The 23,021-nt window shown below is 43.2% G+C and overlaps 1 long non-coding RNA gene across 2 annotated transcripts in view; it reads right to left on the minus strand.

Moving 5' to 3' along the window:
• Positions 1-1,595: 1,595 nt before the first annotated feature.
• The window catches only part of LOC115097504, a 31,632-nt gene continuing 10,206 nt past the window's right edge, over positions 1,596-23,021 (minus strand). For both annotated transcript variants that reach the window (XR_003858291.1, XR_003858290.1), the window contains 2 exons: positions 6,898-6,988; positions 1,596-2,749 (listed from right to left, as the gene is read on the minus strand). This is a non-coding gene — a long non-coding RNA (uncharacterized LOC115097504). The remainder of the gene's footprint in view (positions 2,750-6,897; positions 6,989-23,021) is intronic.

Below are 23,021 nucleotides of genomic sequence, written 5' to 3' on the forward strand. Positions count from 1 at the left end.
CACCTCCTGCAGGTCATTTGGAACCCAGCAAGTAGAGTCAACTTCACAGTGGGAAGAACGGAGATGATTCCTGGAATGGTAGCAGGCGCCTCCTGCAGGTCGAAGAGGTTCCAGGTCAGAACTAAACTTGAAGATCTGAATGCAGGAACTTCCTGTAAGCTCGGAGACTCAGATGAGTCGAAGATATGAGGAGCTTGGGACTCAGACAAGACGAGGACGAGGTAGCTTGGAACTCAGACGTGAGACACTCAGACGTAGGTGGAGATCAGAAGTGGATTCTAGAGAGTTGGGTGAGGATTCCGGATATTCCGATGAGGACTTGGAACTGGGGAAGGATCAGACAAGGATAAGAACTCAGGATACTCAGACGAAGACAGAGGCTCAGGAACTGGGAGGAATCCGGGCAGTGCTCGAAGACAAATCCTGCCGGAAGAGGGCTCCAGCCACCAGGAAACAGACACCGGATAGGAACAGATTTACTCCCAGGAAATGGTCAGCTGGAGATGAGGTCCGGGGCGAGCGAACTGAACCCATAACTTAAGAACTGACAGTACTTCAGGATTGGAACTTGACAGAGGGCATCAGAAGCGGGACTTGGAACATCAGGGTTGGAATGTAAGACATCAGATATGAATGGACACCGGTACCTCAGGACATCAGGACCATCTATGGCATCTGGACATCAAGGGATGTTCATAGAGTGTACGCACAATGAACAATGGCCACACGGGGAATGACCCCAGGTGGCAGCCTGATCAGTAGGAGCTAGAAGTTTAAGTTCAGAGGAGACAAGGATGTCTTGTAAGTTTCATCCCCATGTAAATGAAAAACGTGGAGACTCTTGGAAAATGGTATGTGGACGAAGAATATCCCAATGAGCTTTGATGATGGAGATAATGTCATAACTATGTGGAGAAAAAGGAAGAATACAGGTAAGTTGAGATGTCGGCGCCTGATGGCGTGATATGAAAAGAAGATCCTGGTTAATATATAGGGCACGTTTAATGATACGTTCAGGATAACTGCATTCTTGAAAGCGCAAAAACATGGTTTTTGCTTGCATGATATAGTCACCCCCGTGTGGCCATTGTTTGGTGTGCATACACTCTATGAACATCAGCGGCTTCTTCACACACCCCATGTCATCCAAGCAATATACTTTGAAATATCGCACCACCTGTTCATTAAGTGGTGTGATTTACGTCATTTTGTGCCCATGCCCCATGATCTATGTGGGTAAAACTACCCGTCAAATACAAGCAAGGATTATAGAACATCGTTCATGAGGCTCCTCTGGCTGATCACTGGCAATCTCTTAATCACAATATTGGGATTTAAAATGTTTTGTCCTTGAGCAACCTCTGGTATCCACACATGGTAATCCACAGGTGGTAATATATCTCTTGCTCTTACATGTACAGAACAACGTTGGATTTTTTAACTCAATTCCTTAACCCCCGTGGGTCTTAACCCGAGTAGATATGAAAATTGAAGAAAGACACAGAAATCTGTTTTGACGCAAGACATCCACTTATTGTAAAGCAAGCCTAAAAATGGAGAATAAAGCACCCATGCCAAGACTTTTTACATTTTATTTTTAAAGTTATACATAAAATACAAGTAAAACTCAAAGCTCATAAACATACATCAAGAAAGAAAACAAAACTAAAGGATGTTTCACCCAATACAGAGGTACAAAGTCCCTTTTAATCTATATTCCCAATCGAGATGAGATCAGTCAATTGAAGTCCACAAAGAAAGGGGCAGAGCGAAGCCAAGTCACACTATGAAATAATCAGGCAAACAGGGGGAAAAATGGTATTGACTGACCTAAAACATTTATTGCAAAATTTCTTCCTGTAAAAGAAGAAAAGATCCACCTCTATAGATCTTCAGTGTCACTCAAAGACGAGAACTGACTACTGGAACAACCTGCTCCTGTTAAAATACATTTTCAAATAACTGGGATCTCCAAATGTATGTCATCAAATATTTGCAAGGAAATTTTAAATGGAATTAGAACCCCAGGAAAACAACTTGGATCCTGCAGGGTAAGACACTTCTTGGGCTGCACTTGCACAGCCCTGTAAATATCAGGGAAAATATATTATTTTAAGGCCCTGAAATCTATTACAAAGAAAGAGCCTGAAAATCCGAGAAGTCAGAGTAGCTTGTCCTGCTGCTTCTTCCCTTGAGGACTCCAAAAACTGAGAAAGGTTCTGCACATCAGAAGACAACTGAGCTTCGTTTTTGGAAGCAATACGATTCATAAAATGAATAAAGTAAACCAAACTCCTGTTGCGTCCTGCGAGTTCTCAGCCCTTTTCCCTGCGGGACAATAATAAGCTTCAATATCTGCTGGAACAACATCTTCAGAGATTTTAAGCATTTCATGCAGATAAGCACTTAAACAAGACTGAGGGAGCCACTGCAAGGCATTTTAGAGAAGTGGAGATTATTCTAACGATATTTTCAAAAAGGTTTTCCACTTTACATGTAACAAAAAGAACATTTTTGGTCTTCAGGAAAACATTACTCCGGCCCTGCAGCGACCCAGCTTGCTCCTCCAGCTTCTGAATCCAAGCAGTGGTTGCAGCAGCTGTGTCATTCTTTACCTTAGCATGGGACTTTATTAGTTCCATACTGGAGGGTAGCAAATGTAATCCCAAATTTTCAAACACATCTCTGGGGCGACCCGAACAACTGCAAACTAGGGATACTGATGTCGTGACTGGTAAAATTGTAGAAACTATAATTAAAAACAAAATCGTTGGTTATATGGATAAACATAGAAAGAGCCAGCATGGATTTAGCAAAGGTAAGTCATGCCTTACTAATCTATTAGAATTATTTAAAATGTAAACAAGCACGTAGATAAAGGAGAGTCAAGCGGTATCGTGTATTTGGAATTCTATAAGGCATTTGATAACGTTCCTCATAAGACTTCTCAGTAAACTAAAAAGCCACAGAGGAGGTGTTGTCTCAGTGTGGATCAGTAATTGGTTAAAAAACAGGAAAGAGAGTAGGACTGAATGGTCAGTATTTCCAGTGGAGAAAGTGCAGTGAAGTGCCCCAACGATCTGTCCTGGGACCAGAGCTGTTCAACTTATTCATTAATGATCTAGAAAGGGGGGCGGCAAGTGATGTAATCAAAATTGCAGATGACACAAATATATGCAGAGTAGTTAAAATGCAGGCAAATTGTGAGGAACTACATAAGGAACTTGTAAGACTGGGGAACTGGCATCTAAATGGCAGATGAAATGTAATGTAGACAAGTGCAAAGTGATACATGTAGGGAAAAATAACCCTAATTTTAGATACACAATGAGGGTTCTGCATTACCAGTCGACAGTGCATTGACATTCTCAGCTCAGTATGCAGTGGCAGCCAAAACAGCAAACAGAATACCGGGAATTATTTGAAAAGGAATATAGAATAAAACAGATGTTGTGGGCATGGACACTTGGACCAAGGTGGTGTTGGCGCAACCTGCAGGGAGGAGCCCTACAAGTCTCCACTGTCGGGTGGTGGAGCTGGTTGTGGCAGAGGCCCAACTGGAGTTTCACCTATACCAGCCCTCATTCCCCTTAGGTTGAGCCCTTGGGTGCTGGGGATGGCAGATCTTAGGCGGGGGCCTCTGCAGTAGAGTTGGATGTCTGTGGAGTAGGTCAGGTCACAGGCCAGGGTGCAGGACAGGCTGGGTTCCAGCATAGCTGGCAACAGGCAGTAGTCAAGGTAGGTAGCTTTCAGATGTGATCAGGGTTCAGGCAGTGGCTGGTGGCTGGCTGAGTTCAAATGTGGTTGATAGACAGGCAGTGGTCAATGGCAAGAGGAATTCAGGCACAGACATAGGTCACAGGCGGAAGTCATAATCAGAGTTTGTGCTAAATAAATAAATAAATGATCCATCCAAGGGAAGTAGGCAGGGAGGCAAGGAGCAGCACAGACGAGCAGACACTGAAGATGCAGAAGAACTGAAAATGGACCATAGGCAGGGAGCGAAGACCAGGAACTCAGGAATGAAGACCAGGAACAATGCTGAAGCAACTTGCTTTACACGAGATACTGGACCTATTGCGAGGTGTGGATCATAGAGAGAAAGACCCTTTTATAGGCCAAAGACATTGACATCATCCATGGGTACCTCAGGGGATTTCCTGCCATGGTCCCTTTAAGTTTGGGGAGAACACGTGCCTAGGAGCAGCATTGGGTGAGTCAGTGGCATCCTGCCACTGGTGGTGTTAGCCTCACTTGAGCATGGTGGCCTGCCGCGTCGCAGTCTGGGGGTCTGTAGTGGCATTGGAGCTGGAGATAAGAATGGTGGTTCATGGGACTGACCCGCAACAACAGAGAACAACGTAATGCCTCTGAATAGATCAATGTTATGGTTGCACCTTGAGTACTATGTGTAGAGAAGGGCAACAAAAATGGTTAAGGAGTTTGAACAGCTCTCTTATGAAGACAGGTTAAACAGGTTACATCTCTTCAACTTGGAGAAGAGATGATTGAGGAGGGATATGATTGAGGTCTACAAAATCATGAGCGAGATAATCATTCCATATTTATTTGTCCTATTTGCTCTTTCGGATAACACTAGGACTAGAGGATATATGTCTTTAAGCTAACAAGTAACAGATATAAACAAATTGGAGCATGGTAAGTCTTATATTCTTAATATAGGTTTTTCCAAATTGTCCATACAACCTGTAATCTGTTTTTCTATCTGGGTAATTGCTTTCTAGATCTCTCAGAGGGTGACATCCCGACATCCCTGGGGAACTAGCCACCTCCCAGATACATTCATCAGGAACTCCTGGGCCACTGGAGATCCAATCACTCCACCAGCCATAGATGCTACTACCAGGCTCCCACCCAAAGCTGTTCATGCTGGCATTGAATTCTCAGGTACCATGTGACTAGCAGCTCTTGCAGACTCAAGAGCTGCACATCACCCCAGTGCCAAGCCAAAGTGAAAACCACTTTGGGAAATGCTTGCTCTGCGGATATATAGGCCATGTCCAATCCCAATGGAATAATGGACACTCGCTGCTCCAGGTTTAATGTAGTACCTAAGTTTAGGGAGCTTCCTTCCATGGCTCCATTAATCACCAGGTTCCCTGAGGGCAGCTGTAAGCTAGGTCACAAATGAGTCCATGAGCCCTGCTGATGGCAGAGGAGGTACAAGGCAAAATACCCTTGGTCTGCGTTTTCTTTTTCCCCCATGCAAAAATTACATTCGTGAAAAATTCGAAAAACTGTGATATTGTTCCAGATGGGAATAAAGAGCTCAGAGCTCCAACTTGCAGTAGCTATCTGGGTCAGCCATCTTGATGCCTTCAGGACTCTGGTTAAGATTTAAAGACATGAGACTTTTCATATCGGTCAACAAAACTCTAGTTAGCTTTGTTTATCCACACTGCAGGAAGGACTGAAATGTACTCAATTTGATATAAATATAGTTGACCGTTATGAACGGTTAGAATGTTTATCAATTACTTTTCTCCACCAATAACTTTTTCTAGTGACTGATGAAACCTTTAATACCAAATTCAAATTCAGGGTGCTCTTAAGAATGTGATCTGCTGTGTTAGACTTCAGATTGTAATCCTTTACTAGGAGTAAGAGAAAGCTATGAGCCGGTTCCAATGGCCTATGATCCCCAGCGTAGCCCGACCTCCTCCCCATTCAGCAGAAGGAGCAGCGCTTAACAGAGTGTCAACTTTCTATGCTGTGTATACAGTCTAATGATATGAGTCGTGCAGATTTCATAAAGCTTGTGCCTCATAGCATGAGTCTGGCCCCTGTGTTAAATGCCACTCCTGCTAGCAGCGGGAAGGGGGGGGGGGGGCCTGTAATAGAGAATGGAGAGGATAAGCCAGGTTATGCGCTGGCAGAGCCTTGTGATGCCGCCCCTTGGAACTGCTGCCCTGTGCAAGTACACAGAGGGTCGTGCCAGCCCTGCCTACTTATTGAAGTTGGATTTTACAGATCTGCAGGAACAGGGCAGATCTGGAGGTGAGTTTGTGTTTATGAGAAATTCCTGCAGTCTAATTAGTCTCTGAACTGATGCTATGTGAAGACAGCAGCAGATTTTGCTTGCTACAGTATTTAAGTATTTACAGATAGAAAGCCTAGGAATCCAATTAAAAGAAAGGACAAAGCCAAGAACTACCACCTGTTATCAGTGGATAGGATTATTAGCCTTTATCAGTCTTCTGGCTCTGTCCTTTCTTCAACAGTTCTGATTAGCATTTCTTTATTTCCCAAACTTTATATTTCTCTTTGTGTGTTTGTGGGGGGGGGGGGGGGGGAGAAATTAAAACAACAGGGGTGCAGTTGATGATACCCCTCCTGCTGTTTCTCCTTCCTCTGAGGTTACTTTCAAGTATTTGTGCTGCATACCAGCATGAACCTCTGACAAAGTCCAGCATTCTGATTTATGTAGATCCACAAAGGTAAAAGGCAACTGCCACCACCTTCAGAAATAAAATTCACATGTAAAAAGCAGACCCATAACTGTTTCCTTTCTCTAGCTATTGTTCGGGTACTAGGACAGCTTAAATACCAAGAGGGGATATGCAGTCTGTGGAGCTGAAGTTACATCCTTAGGCCTGGCCAGAGAAGTGCATAGCATGTACAACCTTGATACCTCTAAGAAGAGAAAGCTAAGACTCAAGCTGCTATGAAAATCCAGTTTTGGCCAGCACTTCTCGCTTCTTACATTCTGCAACCAGGGATCTTACTCAGGGCAAATTGTTACCCAAGTATACTCTGCATTAAATACACATAACCACGTGAAAAGAAAAGAAAAGCTGTGTGCAAGGAAGCTGATATTACCTCATGACTTATTTGTTTAAAAAGATACAGGTCCTGGGAAAATAAAGTGTTACCCACCCAAATCACCATTTTATTAAAGGGACAGGCAACTCAGCTCTGGTTCGGGATCCCAGATTCTATTTGGCATGCAGCACAACTCACTTGGGACCTGTAGAAAGCAAATTATTAAAAAACAAAACAAAACAAAACCAACCAACCAACCATTAAAATGAGAAATTATACTGAATCTTTCTTAAAATAAAAATGTAAAAATAAATACACAAACATGCACATAGGACAGAAAGGAAAATCAGGAATAGCACCAACAGAATAAGAAACAAATGCAGATGACTTGGAAGTTATTACAATATTTGGGGTATATTAATATCTAGTCATCTGAAATATATACAAATTGATGTCATTCAATTTTCAGCCCTTGCTAGGATGGATATGAAAAATGTGATCAGAGACTAGCCCAAAAATCAGGGAACTAACTTGATTATGAAAACCAACTAAACAAAGAGAAAGTGGTTTAACCTCAGATCTGAAACCAATTACAGTGGACCCTTGACTTACGAACTGAATTGGTTCCAGAGGGCTGGTTGTAACTCAAGTTGGTTGTAAGTCAAGACTATTTTTTCCATAGGAAATAATGGAAATACCCATAATGCGTTCCAAACCTCCCAAAAGCACCCCTTACCTAACCATTTCTATAATAAAAAATGGTTGAATAATGTCTGTAATTACCAGAAACACCAATAATTTCCTAGTGTACTCACCAAAAAGTTATAAAAATGTGCCTAGCCTACCAGAAACAACAATTTCACCTCCTCCACCAGTTCCTTTACGATATCTGCATATGAACTCTCTACCTGGGAAACATCAAGCTAGGTTGAGAGAACATTGTACAAATCTCATCTTTGGGTGAGTTTCCTCACTCCGAAGGTAATCAAATCTTCACAAGCGTGCACTGTTCTGTTCGTACGTCACACACTGCATGTCAAAGTGGCCCCTAACCCCTACACTAATGCCTACTAGGGATGTGAATCGTGTCCTCGATCGTCTTAACGATCGATTTCGGCTGGGAGGGGGAGGGAATCGTATTGTTGCCGTTTGGGGGGGTAAAATATCGTGAAAAATCGTGAAAAATCTAAAAATCGCAAAACCGGCACATTAAAACCCCCTAAAACCCACCCCCGACCCTTTAAATTAAATCCCCCACCCTCCCGAACCCCCCCCAAATGACTTAAATAACCTGCGGGTCCAGTGGCGGTCCGGAACGGCAGCGGTCCGGAACGGGCTCCTGCTCCTCAATCTTGTTGTCTTCAGCCGGCGCCATTTTCCAAAATGGCGGCGAAAAATGGCGGCGGCCATAGACGAACACGATTGGACGGCAGGAGGTCCTTCCGGACCCCCGCTGGACTTTTGGCAAGTCTCGTGGGGGTCAGGAGGCCCCCCACAAGCTGGCCAAAAGTTCCTGGAGGTCCAGCGGGGGTCAGGGAGCGATTTCCCGCCGCGAATCGTTTTCGTACGGAAAATGGCGCCGGCAGGAGATCGACTGCAGGAGGTCGTTCAGCGAGGCGCCGGAACCCTCGCTGAACGACCTCCTGCAGTCGATCTCCTGCCGGCGCCATTTTCCGTACGAAAACGATTCGCGGCGGGAAATCGCTCCCTGACCCCCGCTGGACCTCCAGGAACTTTTGGCCAGCTTGTGGGGGGCCTCCTGACCCCCACGAGACTTGCCAAAAGTCCAGCGGGGGTCCGGAAGGACCTCCTGCCGTCCAATCGTGTTCGTCTATGGCCGCCGCCATTTTTCGCCGCCATTTTGGAAAATGGCGCCGGCTGAAGACAACAAGATTGAGGAGCAGGAGCCCGTTCCGGACCGCTGCCGTTCCGGACCGCCGCTGGACCCGCAGGTTATTTAACTCATTTGGGGGGGTTCGGGAGGGTGGGGGATTTAATTTAAAGGGTCGGGGGTGGGTTTTAGGGGGTTTTAGTGTGCCGGCTCACGATTCTAACGATTTATAACGATAAATCGTTAGAATCTCTATTGTATTGTGTTCCATAACGGTTTAAGACGATATTAAAATTATCGGACGATAATTTTAATCGTCCTAAAACGATTCACATCCCTAATGCCTACACCTCACCTCGAGTAACTAGGTGGGCCTCATATAGGGGTATAAATACCTACCTAGTATGAGGGCATTATGGCTAGGTGCTCGCTCTCTCTCTCTCCCCCCTCCCAATATTTTGGTCATAACCCAAAATTTAACTCAAAACTGAAAAAGTTGGTCGTAACGCGAGCCGGTTGTAACTCAAGGGCCCACTGTACTTGTAACTTTATTGACCTAAAGCGATACTTAGCCCATTTTACTTAACTTAGGGCTGATTTTCTGTATTTGACAAGCCATAAGTTACATTATAGGCCAAGGTATACAACTCCAGTCCCAGAATGCCATAAACCCAACCCACCTCTTATAATATATATCACTTCATCTAAAAACACTTTGTATTGTTAAACCCCCTGCTGTTACAGATCCAAATGTATATCATCTCATCCAACCAACCTATACATACTCCTCTCTCCATAGCTTATTAACCCAAGCCTATATGTAACAACAGTGTGTATATAATACCTTTACAAGTAATAACTTGTATATGTAATCAACTTACACTACATAATAAGACACTGTGATGATGATTATACAACCTGTTGCATGATTCTGTAAACTGTTCTGATGGCAAAACCGAATAACGGTATATAAAACACGTTAAATAAAAATAAAAAAAAATCAGTCTGGTTTTCAGGATATCCTTAATGAATATGCATGGAATATATTTGCATTCAGTTGATATAGTACATACACATATCTCTCATGCATATGCATTAGGAATATCCTGAAAACCAGACCATTTTTCACTCTTTGAGGACTGATGTCAGGAAGTATTTCTTCACAGAGAAGGTGGTGGATGCCTGGAATGCCCTTCCGGAGGAAGTGGTGAAGACCAGAACTGTGAAGGACTTCAAAGGGGCGTGGGATAAACACTGAGGATCCATCAAGTCTAGAGGACGTGAATGAAGAGTGGGTGGCTCACGGGAATGACAGCTACTGCCTGGAGATTATACCCTTATTCAATAAACATACGCACGGTTAATGCGACTCCAACATTGCTCTAAGCTTCAACGGCAAGAGGAAGTGTGGAAAAAAAAGGATTCGCATTCACAAAAAGCGGGGAGTAGCTTGCTTGTTACGGCGGTTAACAGAGTGTCAACTTTCTACGCTGTGTAGACAGTCTAATGATATGAGTTGTGCAGATTTATGAAATCTGCACGACTAAACTAAATAAGCCAGATACTTTACTTTCAATGCATATCCAGCATAGCTCTCTGCTTCAATGGCAGGGGAGAAGTCTGATACTTCAAGCAAATCCAACATAGCTCTCTGCTTCTACAGCAGGGGAGAAAGTCTGATACTTCACTTTCAACACACATCCAGCATGGCTCTCTGCTTCAAACGGCAAGGGGGAACGTAGAAAGGTGGATAGACAATAACCAACAAGGACTGAGTTACATAGTCTGGGTAAACAAAGGCATGGGTGTAGCTTGCATATTGCGGTGGTTACTACCCCTAACTATGGTAGATATTCACTTGGATGCAGTTCCAACATTAAATAGCCTTTGGAGCTGTTCTTAATGTCTCTTTGCCTATCTTTCAGTTTGCCACCATTGACTCGCAACCCATCTTGAGAATAGTCTTGTGGAGAAATCAGTGTATTCAAAATAGTTAAAAAACACAGGCAGATTGAGGAAATGCAGAAGGACCTTGCAAGACTAGGAAACTAGGCATCTAAATGGCAGATGAAATTTAATGTGGGCAAGTGCAAAGTGATGCACAATGGGGAAATTATTCTGATTACAAAGCTGGGTTCCACAGTAGGAGTAACCACCCAGGTAAAGAATCTTGGGGGCAATGAATTGTAGACAATACATTGAAATCCTTAGCTCAGTGTGCGGCAGCAGTCAAAAAAGCATACAGAATGCTAGGAATTATCCAGAAAAGAATGGAGACTAAAATGGAGATCATCCTAATGCCTTTGTATAGGTCTATGGTGCAACAACACCTTTAGTATTGTGTACAGTTCTGGTTTCACAGAAAAGATATAGTGGAATTGAAAAAGGTACAAAGAAGGGCAACAAAAATGAACAAGAAGAAGGAATAGCTCATCTGTGAAGAAAGACTAAACTGTTTAGGGCTTTCCAGACTTGGAGAAGGGAACACAGAGAGGATATGATAAGAGATTAATAAAATAATGAAAGGGGTGGAAAAGATACTACTCAACAAATGCAGAGCAGCACAAAAACATATGAGACAGGCCCTGCTGAGAAGAGTTTACAATCTCAAGACAAATATGCAGGGAAAACAAGGAACAACAGGGAATTTAGAGGTTGATATTCAAAGGCCATTCAGACAGATAACTGAAATGTTATCCATCTAAATGGCTACTCAGCTATATTGAGATTCGTATACAGATAAATTCTAGAATTTAGCCGCATAAGTTGGGGGCATTCCAGGGGTGAGCAGGAGGCATTTCAGGGAGGTGCGGAGTTAGCTGCATAAGTTATGCGGCTACTTATGATATTTGAAGTTAGCTGCTTTACTTCTGCGGCTAACTTTGGTCACACCATAGAGCTGTTCTAAAGTTTGCTGCATAAGCATATGCGGCTAACTTTAAGATAGCCAAATATATTCAGTGGGGCAGGACAATCAGGGATTAAGATTTAAAAGCAGCCTCAAAAATGTGAGTTTTTCTACAGGATTTAAATAGAGACATTTAAATATCTCAAAGGTTTCCACGCACATGTGGTGAGCCTCTTTCAATGGAAAGGAGGCTCTAGAATGAGGGGTCATGGGATGAGGGTGAAAGGGGGTAGACTCAGGAGTAGTCTTAAGAAATTTGTTTATAGAGAGGGTAGTGGATTCATGGCATGGTCTCCCAGTGGAAGTGGTTGAGACAAAAACAATATCTGAATTTAGAAAGTATAGGATAATAAAACTAAATTAATTGGGAAGATGGGCAAACTAGATGGGCCATATGATCTTTTTCTGCCATCATGTTTTTGTTTCTAAGGTAAGAGAGAAAAAATTATATACAACCTCAGGAAGTCTATTCAAAGCATATGGTGCAGCCAGGTGGAAAGAACGGAGATGGGAGTTGATGGTAGAGGAGAAGGGCATAGATATCAGTGACTTGCCTGATGATCAGAGTGCACAAGGAGGGGTGTAGAGATAAATGAGAGGTAGTGAAGTACTGCAGAGTGAAGGCTTTTGTAGATGAGTAAGAGGAACAATAAGGAAACAATACAGTGACTTGAGAAGAGGGGTTATATAGGTCTAGCGACTGGCGAAATAAGTCATGCGGTTGAATTTTGGATAGATTGTAGTGGAGGGAGATGGCTCATTGGGAGACCTGCGAGGAGCAGGTTACAATAGTGTAAGCGGGAGGTGATAGAGTGGATAAGGATTCTGATAACATATTCAGAAAGGAAGGGGATTTTGATGATGTTATAGAAAAATAAAAGGCACATTTTAGCAATGTTTTGGATATATGTAGAGAAGGAGAGAGAGATGACTCCAAGATTACGGGCTGAGGGAACTGGGCGGATTATCCACAGATAGAGAAAGGAGGAAGAGGGGAAATGGGCTTGTGAGGATAAATAAGGAGCTCTGTCTTTGCCTTTTGAGTTGATAGTGGGACATCAAGGTAGCAATGTCAGACAAGCAGGCTGAGATCTGGGACTGGATTCCTGTAGTAGAGAGGTAATTCTGGGACTCATCAGCAGAAAGATGACATTGAAAGCCATAATAGGAAATCAGAGTATCAAGAGAATTAGTATACAAAGTGAAGGCCCAGGACAGAACTTCGAAGCACACCAATTGATAGTGGGATTGCAGCAGAGGAAGATCCACAAGAGAAAATGCTAAAAGTGCAATGGGAGAGATAAGAAGAGAATCATGACAGGACAGAGTATCAAGCAGAAGATGGTGATCAACAGTGTCAAAAGCAGCAGATAGGTCAAGAAGGATAAGGACTGAGTAAAGGCCTTTGATTTTAGTCATAAACAGGTCATTGGAGACTTTGGCAAGGGCTGTTTCTGTGGAATGTAGAGGGTGAAAACTAGACTGGAGTGGATAAAGAATGGTTTGAGATTAAAGAAAGTCAAGATAGTGGTGGTGAACAGCAAGCTCAAGAAGTTTAAAAACAAAAGGAAGGAAGGAGATAGGATGACAGTTGGCAGGACAGGTAGGGTCTAGTGAGGGTTTTTGAGGAGTGGTGTGATTATAACATGTCTGAAGGCAGTAGGAACAGTAGCAGTGGAAAATGAAAGATTGAGGATGTGATAGATGGAAAGGATGACTCCAGTGGAGATATGGTTCAGAGGAACAAATATGGGCAGTTTCCTCCACTATGACTTCAGAAAAGGAGAAGAGAGTGGTGGAGTCTAGTTGAAAGGGCAAGGCAAGAAGTAGGGGAGAGGGAGATAGAGGCGACCTGGTTGAGAACTCAAGACTAATTTTGTGAATCTATTCATGGAATTAGGCAGCCATAATCTGGGCAGAGAGTGAAGGGGGAGGTAGGCAAAGGAAGTTTAAAGGAGCAAACTGAGTTTGGCAAAGAGATGGTGAGGGTTGGATGCAAGAAAGTTTGTCAGATGGACATAATAATTTTGCTTGGCATATGCAATAGCAGATGAAAGGAGGTCAGCATTAATTTGAAATATATGAAATCTTCATGGGCATGGGATTTTAGCCAGAGATGTTCTGCAGAGCAGTTACAGGAACACAAGAAGTGAATTCTAGGGCTGAACCAAGACTAGAATTTGGTACGCCTTACAGGAGTGGTAAAGGGAGAGGCAAAGTCTACAGCAGAGGAGGATATAATGTTGAAAGAAGAAACTGCTTCATTAACTGACTCAGACAATGAGGTGGAGGAAAGGAGCGATGAAACAGTAGTGGAAAGCATTCAAGGGTTGACAGCTTGGAGATTCCTGAAGGTGTTGGTGGTGAATAGATAAGGCTGTGGAAGAGGTGGTTTAGTATGAAAGTTATCAGATGATACTCTGAGAGAGAAAGAACTGAGATGGAGATGTCTGAGAGACAGCAGCTGGAGGAATGGACTAAGTCAAGGCAGTGGCGTTGCTTGTAACTAGGGGTGAAAAAGCAGAGTTGGAGATCAAATAAGGAGGTTAAGGAAAGGAATTTTGAGGCATAAGGGTCAGAGGGGTCATCAACATGGAGGTTAAATTTGCCAGGAATAAGAGTAGGGGAAGTTGGGTCAAGGAAGAAGGATAGCCAGGAATCAAAGTTGGTGAAAAAGAAGGAGGGGCATTTATCAAGGGGCCATTAAATGACAGCTACCCAGAGAGGCAGTGGGGTGAACCTCAAAGGAAGAGAGGAATTGAGGTAGAAGAAGGGATTCAATCAGCAGTCCAATACCACTACTGTGGCCTACTGAACAAGGTGTATGGGAGAAAATATAACCTCCATACAGAAAGCAGCAACTGAAGCAGAGTCCTCAGGGGAAAGCCAGGTCTCAGTCAAGGCAAGTAAATGAAAAGTATGAACGATAAAGAGGTCATGAACATAGGCAAAACTATTTGGAAACAGAGAGGGCATTCCACATGGAGCAGACTGGGCATTCCAAAAGAGATGGGGAAATGGGAATAGTGATAAGATTGGAGGGGTAACAGTTTGATATGCACCAATGGAGTGATAGATGTCTTGGAAGGCCAGGATTGGGATTGATATTGCTGGCTGAGGGTAGGAGGAGCAGAAGAATATGTAGAAGAGAGACAGAGGTATGACAACAACAAGGAGGATGATATGCCGCCAGGGAGAGTAGAGATGGCTGGATGAGAGGAAGAAAACTTTGAAGTTCAAGAACAATACTCAGTTCAGATGACAGAATGGCAGGTGAGATAAAGAATGTATGGAATGGGGAAGCTGGACTTGGTGTTAGTAGTGGTTTGCAACAGGGAATAAGATTGAGGAGGATTAGTGTTAGGAAGAGAAAAACGCAGTGGAGCCAGAGGAAATAAAGAGATGTCTGCAAGCTCCCCAGAACCTAACCAGCTGCTTGAGGAATGCAGGGAGGGAGCTGCTCAGGTCCAAGATGGGTTGTGGTGATTCCTGGAGTTGACCACCAAGGCAGCTGGCAGAAGAATGTAGATCATGGGCTGCAACCTCCCCAGTATCTGTCCTGCTGCAGCTCAGGTAAATAGGGAATGGTTATTTACCTTTCAAATAGTACTAGGACCTTGAAACTAACTAGTAGCAGATTTAAAACAAAATTGGAGAAAGTATTTTTTCACTCAATGCACAATCAAGCTGTGAATTTGTTGCTGGAGGATGCAGTCATGGCAACTAGCATATCTTGGTTTAAAAAAGTTTGGGCAAGTTCCTGGAGTGAAGGTCCATAAACAAACAGTTATTAACCAGATGACTCCGGGAAACCCATTACTTATTCCTGGGAGTCAGCAACAAGAAACTGGATCTGCATTTAGGGATTGGCCACTGTTGGAGACAGGGTGCTAGCTGAAAGGACCTTTGGTCTGACCCAGCATGGCACATCTTATATTCGTATGAGGGTTGGGTCTTCCTTGGAAAAAGATGAATTCTCTTTCACAAGTAACAATAGCAAGATTTCACAAAACAGCAATTTAAAATTTCCTCTTGCTCTATTGTTTTATTTTTGGTTCTTATTTCTAGGTCTCTTAATGAATGCTATCACATATGTTTTAGAGTTTTATGATGGCCACACACCTTATTTTTAAAAGTCTCCTTCCCTGAGTGTATGTGCACTACATTCAGATTTTATACATTTCAGTGGGATGCATCCAAGTATTCCGATGTAGATCAGCATGGCAGCACCCCATCAGCTTAGATTTTCCGATAGATGTAGTGGCTAAGTAGAAGAAGCTTAGAAAGTATTTAAATATTACTCTCGCCTCATAGATGAAATATGAATTAGAATGAAAAGGGGAATCTGAATGACTTTGAATTAGCTGCTGACTGAATTATCTTAGCAAATGATTTGCTAGCACTGCTGTGTTTGGAGTTCTCCTGCCCACTTTGGATTGGATTGGGCCATCACATTTTTAGTCTGATTGTTTAGCCAGTTTCTTAAAACTAATCTTTTGCAACAGTGTTGCCAACATTTAATACAGTATTTGATTAGGTTTCAATAGGGTAGAGTAGGCAAGGTTAAGTTAGATTTTCTCCTACAATAGAAGAAAACACACTATGGTGTACTGCAGCTTGATAAACCCTGGTACACTCGTCACACATTCATACATAGACTGATCTTATCAGCTTTTTTTATACAAACCAAGGGTCTCTTATCTCAAAGTCTTAAATTGACTTGCTTAACATTCTTTTCCCCTCCATGTCTCAGTATTTTATTTGGATTACTTTTTGCTGAGGTAGCATAAGAACATAAGTTTTGCCATACTGGGACAGACCAAAGGTCCATCAAGCCCAGTATCTTGTTTCCATCAGTGGCCAATCCAGGTCACAAGTACTTGGCAGGATCCTAAAGGGTAGATAGAGTCCATGCTGCTTATCCCAAGAATAAGCAGTGGATATCTCCAACTCCACCTTAATAATGGTTTATGGACATTTCCTCTAGAAACTTGTCCAAATCTTTTTTATATGCAGCTACACTAATAACTTTCAGCACATTCTCTGGCAATGAATTTCAGAGCTTAATTATGCATTGAGTAAAAAAAAAAATTGCCTATTATTAGCTTTAAATATACAAAAGATTGCCAAAGAGGTAAAGCGAGGTGATAAAACATTTTTTCAGATCTATCAGAGAAAGAATGGATGCCCGAAATGGTATAAGGCGATTGAGAGATGACAAAGAGCAAGAGAGAGACAAAAAAATGGCAGAAAAATTAAACAAATACTTCAGCTCGGCTTTCACTAAAGACGACTATGAAGAAAGATCATTGCTGTTTGAGAAGACCTTAGATGGAGGTGGGGTAGACGAAACTCCATTTACAGAAGAAAATGTATGGGAAGAGAGCTAGAAAAACAAAGTGGACAAGGTCATGGGGCTAGATAAGGTACATCCCATGGTACTGAGGGAGCTGACCCAGCATGGCAAATTTCTCATGTTCAATAGATCCCTGGAAAAAGGAGTGGTGCTGCGTGACTGGAGAAGAGCAGCGGTGGTCCTGTTTCACAAGAATGGTAGCAGAGAGGAGGCTGGAAACTACAGGCCAGTTAGCTTCACCTCAGTGGTGGGAAAATTAATGGAGACACTGCTGAAGGAAAGGATAGTAAACTGTCTACAAACTGGTAAGCTGATAGATCTGAAGCAGCATGGATTCACCATGGGAAGGCCCTTTCAGACAAATCTAATAGACATTTTTGTTTTTGATTGGGTGACTAGAGATTTGGATCAAAGAAGAGCGCTTGATGTGATTTACTTGTATTTCAGCAAAGCTCTTGATACAGTCCTGCATTGGAGGCTCATGAATAAAATGAGAAGCTTGGGACTTGGCACCAAGGTGGTGGAGTGGACTACAAACTACCTGACTGACAGAAGACAGTGTGTAATGATAAATGGAACCTATTCTGAAGAAAGAATGGTATTAAATGGAGTGCCACAGGGATCTATTTTGAGACCGGTTCTGTTCAATATTTTTGTGAGTGACATTATGGAAGGGATAGAAGGTAAGGTTTGTCTATTTGTGGATGATACTAAGATCTGCAACAACATGATGGTGTGTCTGTGGACCCTTAGGCTGGAGTGAGATTGGCTCTACCTGTAAGGAGGAGTCCCACAGTTTCCCACCAGATATCAGTCTGATGAGCAGGAAGGCAGGACCAGAAGAGGATCAGGCAGGGCAGATGAGACAGAAGCAGGCTGGTTGGATGAGGCAGGAATGAGCTGGACAGACAAGGCAAGAACATGGTAGCAACATGCACTAAGGAAGTAGTTAGACCCTTTGCTGAGGCAAGGAAAAGCTGTCTAGGAGGCCTTTATATAGGACCTGAATCAGTGACGTCATCAAGGGCCCTTTAAATGTCAAGCCATTGGGCACATGTGCCTAAGGAGGTACATCAAGGGCCCTTTAAATGTCAGGCCATTGGGCACATGTGCCTAAGGAGGACGTTGTGGCGGCATCCTGCCATATAATGAAGAGTCATGATGCCCAGTATCAGGGGTGAGTAGCACGGCTCACAGGAATGCATCAGTATCCCTCTCTTAAGCCCCTCCCTGAGGCTTTGGGTTGGGAAAGTGTACCACTGGTGGAATTCTTTCAACAGATTATCCTTGCACCAATTGAGCTCAAAGGCCACTGTGCAGAACTCTTACAGCATAGTTGACCAGGGTGTGGGAATGTGATCTATATGCAGCAGGTCCAAAGCTAGTGCAGAAGCACAGCTGGGTTCTTAAAAAAAATGTGTGGAACTGCTCTAGGAAGGTGGAGAGATCCAAAAGGGTAGGGTCTCCTTGCTCCTAGAGGGAAGAAGCCCTTGCTCCCAGAGGGAAGAAGCCCATGCCAAGTCCAGACCGTCCAATAAGGAGAGTATATAAGTGGTCTTAGTCTATCAGGGAAAAGCACCACCTGAAGCTGAAAGTGCATTCTGCACTGGTTAAGGAATCCCCGATATTTCTTGGGATCCCCCATGTAGTGGGGTGGTGCCGGGAGCTGAGGAACCAGCCCGTTGACTGGTAAAGGAAGCGTCAGAGTGGGCCCAAGCAAAGACAGTGAAAAGGCCAAAGTCAGTGCGACTAACCAAAGAGTTAGACATGTCATGGTTGTGGAAAGCTACCCCACGATGTTTTGTTGCTCCTGAAGCCTGAGAGGCAAGCCTGGGATTGCTGGGAGCGAAGACAAGTCCACCGAGTCCATGGCCTCAGCAAACTGTTGTGTAAGTGGACCTTTAGGCTGGGGTGAGATTGGCTCTACCTGTGGGGAGGAGCCCTTTGGGAGCCAGGCCAGTAGGACTTAGACGAGGATCTCTGGTTGATGTTGAAATAGCAGAGTCCAGGGCCAGGCAAGGGTTGAAGTTGGGAAGCAAACAGGCACAATGGAAATCCAAGCGAGGGGGTCAGTGGCAGGCAGTAGTTGGGCAAAAATTGAAGTCCAAACAAGGGTCAAGACCAGATATCAGTCCGAGGAGCAAGAAGGCAGGACCGGAAGAGGATCAGGATGGGCAGATGAGACAGGGACAGGCTGGAAGGACAAGACAGGAATTAGCTGGACAGATGAGGAGGTAGCTGGACCTGTTGTGAGGCAAGGAGAAGCTGTCTGGGAAACATGAGTCAGTAATGTCATCATTGGGCACCTTGGCTTTTTCGCGCTGCAGGACCTTTAAATATCAGGCCATCAGGCTCACACATGAGGAGGAAGCAGCTGTGGTAGCATCCTGCTGTGTAATGAAGAGTTGCAAGGCCCAGCGTCAAAGGTGAGTAGCGTGGCTTGCGAGAGGTCCTTGCAAACTGCGAAATGCAACAGTGGACATGCCTGAAGAAATAGAATGAAATGTGACTTAAGAAAGCTTGAAGAGTAGATTCAATGCCAAGAAGTGCAGAGTCATGCAACTGGGTGTGGTAATCCAAAAGAGCTGTATGTGATGGAGGGTGAAAGACTAATGTGCATGGACTGGGAGAGGGATCTTGGGGTGATAGTGTCTGGCAATCTGAAGGTTGTGAAGCAATGTGACAAGGCGATAGCTAAAGCCAGAAAAATGCTGGGCTGCATAGAGAGAAGAATAACCAATAAGATAAAGGAGGTGATAATGCCCTTGTATAGGTCCTAGGTGAGGTCTCACCTGGAGTACTGTGTTCAGTTCTGGAAATCATATCACAAAAAGGATAGAAAAGGATAGAGACAGGATGGAAGTGGCCCAAAGAAGGGCAACCAAAATGGTTTGGGGCCTATAAAAAGACTTATGAGGAGAGGCTGAAGGATCTGAATATATAAACTCTGGAAGAGAGGAGGTATAGGGAAGAAATGATATAGAGCTTCAGATACCTGAAAGGTTTTAATGATGCAAGATCCTCAAACCTTTTCCATTGGAAAGCAAATAGTAGAACTAGGGTCACAATATGATACTCCGGGGTGGGGGGGAGGACTCAGAACCAACATCAGGAAATATTTTTTCACGAAGAGGTTGGTGGATGCCTGGAATTCCCTGCTGGAAGAGATGGTAAAGATGAAAACAGTAAACAAATTCAAAAAGGTATGAGATAAACACTGTGGATCCTTAAAGGCTGGAGGTAGAATGAAGTAAAAGGGGCATGGGGTAACCTGAAAGAAGTGGCAGCTACTACTCCTAACAGAAGGCATGGGGATTATTACCCTTAACCAATTAGCCCTAACGCAATTGCAACATTGCTCTCCGTGTCAACGGTGGGTGTGGTCGGGAAAGGGGGAATTGGATTCAGATGACAGCCAGTGCTGGGACCGGACTTTTACGTTACTGGGTACTGATGCACAGACATTTGGGATAAAGGGGCCGATATAATATTATTCGTGGAAAGCGGGCACTAACTTTTCAGTGCTTGCTTTCTTAATGCACGCATGGCACCCGCAAGGGGGGGGGGGGGGGGGGGCGCCATGCAATACAGTCTTCAAAGCGGCCGGCAGAGATTTTTTTTACTTTTAAAAAAAGTACAGAAAAGCAGTTTATTCTGCTTTTCTGTACTTTTTTTCAGTGCGCTCAGCTATTAACATCTGCTCCAGGCAGGTATTAATATCTGAGCGATAAATGTGTGTCTGAGATGCACATTTATTTTTTTGCATTTGGAGTGAATGAGTAATAGCCTCATTCACATGCAAATGCATGTGATGAATGCTAACTCATTCACTCTGCGTCGGATGCGCGTTAAATAGGCGCTAATCCCCCTATTGCATTAGGGGGTGGATTAGCGCCTATTTAACCCACGAGGTTAAACAGTGCGCTTGGCTGAGTGCACTGTATTGCATCGGCCCCAAAGTGCAGGACTGCTTCTACAACCAAATCCAAAAGCAAAGCATTGTCTGAATTAATTGTGAAAGCCTGCTCACCCAGTAAAAATGTTGCTAGCAGTAATTTTGTTATGGGTTTGACAGTTGCTTGGTTTTGAATATTAATATTACTACCCTTAACAGAATCATGGGGGTAATCTGCATGGAGTGGTAGTTACTGCCATAAAAAACTTGCTGGGCAGACTGGATGGATCAGATGGTCTTTTTCTGCCATCATTACTATGTAACTTGGTAACTTCATTTTGTGTCCCATAGTCCTTGTACTTTGTGAAAGAGAAAACCGTTTCACGTTTATTCATTCCACTCCGCTCATTATTTTAAAGACCTCTATCATATCTCTCCTCAACCATCTCTTCTCCAAGCTGAAGAGTCCTAACCTCTTTAGCCTTTCTTCATAGGGGAATCTATCCATCCCCTTTTTCATTTTGGTCGCCCTTCTCTCTACCTTTTCTAATTCTGCTATATCTTTTTTGAGATGTGGTGATCAGAACTGCACACATTACTCAAGATGAGGTTGCATCATAGAGCAATAGAGGCATTATGTTTTTTCTCTGTTTTATTCTTCGTTCCTTTCCTAATAATTCCTAGCATTCTACCTGCTTTCTTGGCTGCTGCTGCACACTGAGCAGATGATTTCAATGTATTATCAACAATGAGGCCTAGATCCTTTTCTTGAATGGTGACTCCTAATGTAGGCCCCTGCATTGTGTAGCTATAATTTGGGTTACTCTTCCCCAAGTGCAGTACTTTGCCCTTTTCCACATTAAAATTCATTTACCATTTGCATACCCAATCTCCCAGTTTTGCAAGATTCTCTTGCAATTTCTCCTAATTCTCATTTGATTTAACAGCTTTGAATAATTTTGTAGCATCAGCAAATTTGATCACCCCACTTATTGTTCCCATTTACAGGTTGTTTATAAATATGTTAAAAAGCAGTGGTCCCAGAACAGATCCCTGGGGCACTCCACTATTCACTTTTCTCCATTGAGAAATTTAACATTTAGTCTTAATCTGTTTCTATCTCTTAATCAATTCCTAATCCACACTAGGACACTGACCCCATCCCATGACTTTTTAAATTTCCTAAGAAGTCTCTCATGAGAGACTTTGTAAAATGCTTTCTGGAAACCCAGATAGACTATATCAACTGGTTCACCTTTAATCGACATGTTTATTTATGTCCTTAAATAAATGTAGCAGATTGGTAAGGCAAGATTTTCCTTGGCTAAATCCGTGTTGGCTAGGCCTATCTATATGTTCAGTAATTTTGGTTTTTATATTAGTTTCTACCATTTTGCCTAGCACAGACGTCAGACTCAGTGTCTGTATTTTCCTGGATCAAGGTTTAAAAATTAGAGTTACATTGGTAACCCTTTAGTCTTCACAAATCTGCTTCACTTTTTTGAAGGAGTTAATAAACATGTGGATAAAGGTGAACCGGTAGATATAGTATACTTGGATTTTCAGAAGGCGTTTGACAAAGTTCCTCATGAGAGGCTTCTAGGAAAAGTAAAAAGTCATGGGATAGGTGGCGATGTCCTTTCGTGGATTGCAAACTGGCTAAAAGACAGGAAACAGAGAGTAGGATTAAATGGGCAATTTTCTCAGTGGAAGGGAGTGGACAGTGGAATACCTCAGGGATCTGTATTGGGACCCTTACTGTTCAATATATTTATAAATGATCTGGAAAGAAATACGACGAGTGAGATAATCAAATTTGCAGATGACACAAAATTGTTCAGAGTAGTTAAATCACAAGCAGATTGTGATAAATTGCAGGAAGACCTTGTGAGACTGGAAAATTGGGCATCCAAATGGCAGATGAAATTTAATGTGGATAAGTGCAAGGTGATGCATATAGGGAAAAATAACCCATGCTATAATTACACGATGTTGGGTTCCATATTAGGTGCTACAACCCAAGAAAGAGATCTAGGTGTCATAGTGGATAACACATTGAAATCGTCGGTTCAGTGTGCTGCGGCAGTCAAAAAAGCAAACAGAATGTTGGGAATTATTAGAAAAGGAATGATGAATAAAACGGAAAATGTCATAATGCCTCTGTATCGCTCCATGGTGAGACCGCACCTTGAATACTGTGTACAATTCTGGTCGCCGCATCTCAAAAAAGATATAATTGCGATGGAGA

Source organism: Rhinatrema bivittatum, chromosome 8, assembly GCF_901001135.1.
Source record: "Rhinatrema bivittatum chromosome 8, aRhiBiv1.1, whole genome shotgun sequence".
NCBI classification, from domain to species: Eukaryota; Metazoa; Chordata; class Amphibia; order Gymnophiona; family Rhinatrematidae; genus Rhinatrema; species Rhinatrema bivittatum.